The sequence below is a fragment of the Rhagoletis zephyria genome, unplaced genomic scaffold (genome assembly GCF_001687245.7).
Source record: "Rhagoletis zephyria isolate East Lansing unplaced genomic scaffold, Rhagoletis_zephyria_1.1 Rzeph_scaffold_00053, whole genome shotgun sequence".
Classification (NCBI taxonomy): Eukaryota; Metazoa; Arthropoda; class Insecta; order Diptera; family Tephritidae; genus Rhagoletis; species Rhagoletis zephyria.
In genome coordinates this window covers 612,972-618,971 of record NW_016157137.1, presented here as the reverse complement: position 1 = coordinate 618,971, position 6,000 = coordinate 612,972, and positions in this window count along the sequence as shown.

Here is a 6,000-nt window from a genome sequence, read left to right as displayed (position 1 = left end):
GTGGCCGCTCGTAATGAATTGGGTGCTGGATTATCTTTGCTGGTAAAAATAAATAAATTAGTACCGCTTAAAGTGGGCACCGCTTACCTTGAGAATTTCGAAAAAATAAAGAAATAAATTGAAGCATTTCGACCTACTTACGTTTGAATCGATAGCCAAAAAAAAAAGCTTTTAATCGAAGTATGAAGTAATAGCTTTAGAAATTTGTAATCAAAATAGTCAATGGCATATTAGAGCAGGGCTCTTCTCACATAACTCCACCTGCAACCCTAATCATTTGTTTACGTCGCCACCTGCTGTGACAGCCGACCTAATCGCACTGTCATCGGGGGTATTGATAAAATATGTGTTCGAATATTTATTGCAAGCTAGTATTAATATATGTATGTACATACACGTCTATATCTAAATATATACTTATATGTACAATAGGGCGGGTAATCTCTTTTTACTATGCGCGTTTAGAATTGAAGGATTGGAGTTTCCCAAATTGCGAAAATAGGTTTCAAAGAAAATGTGAGTTTTCACTGTTGCGCCCTCTGGTAGGAGTTTTGAGAAAAAGATAAGCTCAGAAATGGATTCCTCATACCGAAAACCCCCTTATAACATGTTTTAAGCACTTCTTTACGACACCACAACAAAATGCTAAGAAACTTATTTTCCCAATTTGGCAAACTCCAGATTGGTTTTAGGCGCTTTGTTTCTTCGGCAAATTCGCTTATAATCCTTATGAGCTATACGCGCGTAGTCGAAAAAATCTCCCATACAAATAGACCCGCCCGAATGTAAATTAGGGTGGGCTGAAAGTTCCACAATTTCATTACCTTTAACGGCCCAGTGATAAAATTTCGCCCTAGGGAAAGACAAATTGAGACCAAAAAGAAATTTTGAAATTCTTAATATTTTTCTTACAAATTTTGTTGCTTTTCGAAATGTTTCTGCACAGGTGCTTATGTTTTATTTTAAACGTCTAGAGTAATATTCCAACACATTATATGATAGTGTTTTATATTTTATCATATTATGTCATATACATATTTTTCTATGCAGCTCTTGGCACGAGCAGCATATCTAACTCGTCTCAGAGCTCACCACGGCAAAGGTAGCTGCGACTAGAGTTCCACCCACGCCCTTCCCAACCAATGAACCTTGGAGAGCCAATTACTACATTATATTGTCCCTTACCGATTTATTAATTCTTCATGGCGAAATGAGTCTTTTTTGTAAGTGATAATTTCTCTGGATAGCAACGTAGCTCGAATAAAACGATCCCTCTTTTCAATGCCAACAATGTGTTCTGCTGACTCCGTTACTAATTTGATGCAACGCTTATCTGATTGAGTACGGCAAGGAAAGTTTGATTTGGAGCAGACCTAGATTCGAAGGGTGATGCGATATATTGAGTTGAAGCATGGAAAATAATTCAGTGGAGTCTTAAGCGATCATTGTGAATAATTTTTCGAATCAAGATAAATTTTTGGAATACAAAAATCTTAAACTACCTCTTTTTTATTCGCAGGCGATTTTCGAGCTTCAAAGATAATTTCTTAGACCAAGTCCTCTAATTTTTTTTTTTGTTTTATTCATTGACATAGCTAAGATCATGTTCTCAGGATGAACAAAGGAAGCGTTGCTTTGGATAACAGGATCTACAATTTAGAGAAGATTTTGTGTTAAGTACCTGGATGTTTCAGTGGCTTTGAACACGTGCTTTTAACCGTATGTAAAATAACTATCCTTTTTTAATGCGAACCATACGGGCATGCAACACTTACATAAGTATGAACTTGACTATTTCTTTGAGTTTATTGGAAGGATTCGCAGTTGATCCATATAATCTCAGATTACGATTTGCAGATGTCAGCCACCGAGAACGAAATAAAGGTCTGGAATAGCTAAATCTGGAGGACAGACTCCTGACTTAATAGGTGAAGCGATATTCAGGAGATACCTCTGATCTTTAGAAAGATAGTTTTGAATTTCCTCATCAATAGAGATGATTTCACAATCAATGCTTTCAAACGATGGGAAAGTTATTATAGTGAAGAAGACACTCACCAATACGCCCAGCAAGAGAATTAGGACCTGCAGTTGGACCATCGAAATACTCAAATAAATGTCTGAATAGAAGTTCATTGAAATGCAATAAGCAAATAATGTACTGAAGGTTTCTTTTGAGAGCCATTTCGAGTTCATAATGAGTTACCTCTGTTTTTCCATACAGTATTAGTATCTAGCAGTTCCATTTCAGCCAATACCATCTAAGTTCTTAAGTGAAATTTTCAATTCATTTAACTGAAGAATCAGTAATATTTTTCCCAAAGTTAAGTTCGGAGAATCACGACTTATGTAAAGAAAAATTTTGTCTCAACTGGTGAAAAATCCATATTTTTTACTCCAATGCGCGAGGGTCAAATATTAACCAATTTCAAAAATTCATTTTGCCTTCAATTTCTCTTCTCGCAAGGCAACTTTTTATCACTGGGCCATTTTAAGTTTTAGAATTTTGGTACTTTCGGCTCACCCTAACGTACATACATACTTCCTAAATACCTTCAAACCTTATCAACAAAAGCAACCTACAAGTACAAAAGCATCAACTACACACAGCGTAGGTGCCCACGAGTAAGCCCCTCAGTTGTAGCAGTGGAGGGGAGGCGTATACGTACTATTGCAGCAACATCACTCAGCTCGCAGTCTACAGCTCGAGTTGTGAAAATTATTTAATTACATCTGGTAATTGAATAGAATTTTAACAGAGTGAACTTTTCACCACCCTCTAACCCTCGGGTATTGTTGGCGTATGTGTGAGTATGTGCGTCTGTGTGTGTATGCCCAATTGAAAGCGGCAGACATTCCGCAGTTAACCAATATAATAGTCATTGCTATAACAAATGCAACAACAACACCGTGCCACATTTATTGCTACAACAAGAACAATACTTCTGTTACTATCGCTGTTGATGACAAAGACAGCTCAAATATGCGAAATTGCAAATGATTTTCAACATAAATCATATCGCAAATATGCAAGAAATTTGAAGCTCACGGCACGCCAGTGGCCGGGATGCTGATTTCAAAAGTAGTAGTAGGGTGTACAAATGTGTATAGAAAATATTTTTTTTTTTACAAATTTCGAACATAGGCTCATAGAATCACAAAACCTTTGAATATGTAACTAGGAGTCATGGAGTTTATAGACACCAAACTTTCTTAGGAACATGCTTCAAATAAATAATAATAAATAAAGTAGATCCCCGACGAATACTTTTATACGTATGTTTTTACATTAGGATGCGCCTTATTTTTCATGTGCTCATAAAAAGTGTGCTCTGGGAAAAATTTTCGAAATTTCATAACGGAAAGATGTGCTTAAAGACAGAGTTTGCCGATTGAAAACTATTGCTTTTCAAGGACTCTCTACGACTCTAGATAGTTTTTTCGCCATATGAAATATCTATATGGGAAACTTTGACCGCTTTGAGCCGCCTCTAAATCTTTTTTGATTGACCTAAAACTTTGTATATCTTAGTCTTTAGGCTATTCACACATTTCTAGGGGGCAGACTAAGAACCCAAACATTTTTATTTTTCTCCATATAACTAATGGCCATCCTAGGAACCATTCCAAAATTTTCAGTAGAAAGGTCCACTGAGGTCCACACCCTTTCTCCAGCTGGAATATAAGTGACGCATAAACGTCCACAAAATGGTGTGTGACTTGGGACTCGCCATGTATAAACCACTTACTTATAATAAAATCGAACAAAATGCTTTAGAGAACGCTCCTATCTTTTTGAAACAATCAGCGAAACCGAAGTAAGGAAAATTACAAAGGACATGCCCCTGAAATGTCTGAACTCTAAAATGTGCCGCTGGTAGACTTGCGGATACTTTCGGAAAAACTAAGATGATCGTGGGACTGTAAAGAACATCATATGCCGAATATAGGAAGTCGTAACAATATTTAGCGTTCGATTTGTTGTGGGACTGAAACTTCATTGTCAAGTACGATCTTTCATCCTCTTGTATAGTGTCCACTGCCCGAGAGAGAGAGAAGGAACAATGATCTAAAGATCTCTCTTAAGAGGAATCGGCTTCTCTTAAAGATAAATATATTGTGATAGACGGAAAACATATTTTAAAGGCAGACGTCCGTTAGGCTAAAGCCTACCATCAACCGAACTTATTTGGCTTCGTTAGTGCGTGTTTAAACCTGATCTCGGAAAAAGCCTTTCATCGAGACTTTGTCGATTTCACAGCCGCTTTACAAAATAGTAAAAAAATATTAGCACAATAATCTGCTAAAATATCGGGAACAATGCGAGTACTACAAGGCTTCCTAACTTCTTTGGCTTAACTGGATGGTAGTTGAACTCCGTTTTTTGTCTAAGAACTATCGGTATAGTGTGGTTTTACGTTGGTTGGCGTACATATTTTAGTTGCGTTCTCTAACTCGCAAGAAGTTGCAAGAATTTAATGGAATTTACCAGAAAGCGTTCCCGTACCTGGTTCTCTGACTTCTTTTGCTTTTGGGCAGTTTTACAGGTTTTAAACCAGACAAGGTGGGCGACGCAACTTTAATTTATCGTCCCAGTGTGTCGAGCTCATCGATTGGCGCACGTATTTTACTCCAGAGTGAAGAAGTATTTGGGTAAAAAAAAAAATACGTTAAGAAACTGGACGACAATTCATACTCGTATTTTCAAATATTTTATTTATTTACAAAGGACCTCTTCTTCTTTGGTATTACGAAGTATGTGAGCCGAAGTGATTTTTTAGATACTTGCTTCTATCTATGAGTATTTGAAATTTTTAACGCCATGTCCAATCAATCAATCGCTGTTCAACACTGATAACTATGAGCTGTTAAATCATCGATAAGTCAACTATTTTTTTCTACATATTTTCCCAAAGCTAACATCCTCAACCCTGAAAATTATAAATGTCAATAAAGCTGCAGTGCACCTCAGAGATATGTATGTATTTCTATTTACTTACTAACCTTCGTGGAAATGTGTTTATGCATTTCTTCTGCTCATTTACTCATTTGATTGATTGTCAATTGCGGTGTGCGCAAACAGAGACACACACATTCCCAACACACAAAAGCAGATAGATTTGTAGCCAGCTGCATACAGTGTATACATACATTTAGTAAGATATGCGCATGCAAAGCTAAGTGATGTTAGCAAATACACTTAGATACAACAACTTATGATTAGTAGGCAACTACAAATGCAACAACAGCTGTAATATTTTGTCAAGCAAAGTGTAAGTGCATTAGCAAATTTCGCGCGTATCTGGAAAGAGATGGCAAAAAGTCAAAGTGTCACTGCACTAACGGATATGGAATATGGGAAGCTAACAGCGTGAAAATCAACAGCAGAATCAGCAGCAGCAGCAGCAGCAAAGTATCTACTTATCAGGGAAGCCAACTCGTGGGGAATTCCCCGACTTGCAGGGAATTAGAGTTTGCGTGGGGAAGCGGAGAATGGGCCGTTTTTTGTGGGTAATTTAAGTTTACATGGGGAAGGGGGGGATGAACTTATTTTTGTGAGGATTTAGGTGTAAAAAAATTTTCTTCTTTGCTACACTAATTTCATAATGATTTAAAAAAAATTAATTTAAGTTGAAACGTCTCACCCGTCACCGTGGGATGAGCTGGATGCACTTTTGTATCTCGTTCAATTTTAGTATAGTATAGTTACAATTGGCTAAAAATTATCGTTCATTTTTTAGAATTTTCTTTGTAGCATTTACTTTCATATTACGAATAAATACAATTTGTTTTATATGGAAGAAAACCGCAACACCATCGGCAAAAAAAAAAAATTTAAAACTAAAATTTTTAGGTGCTTGAAACTAGCACTTTTTTATACTAGAATTCAATGGGCTACAAAAATGCATACAAAAACCTTTTCAGGAAAATCTAATTAAAAGCTCGAAATTTTTACGAAAGTTTGTTGAATTTTTTTAAATATTGCATTGTATTTGTTAG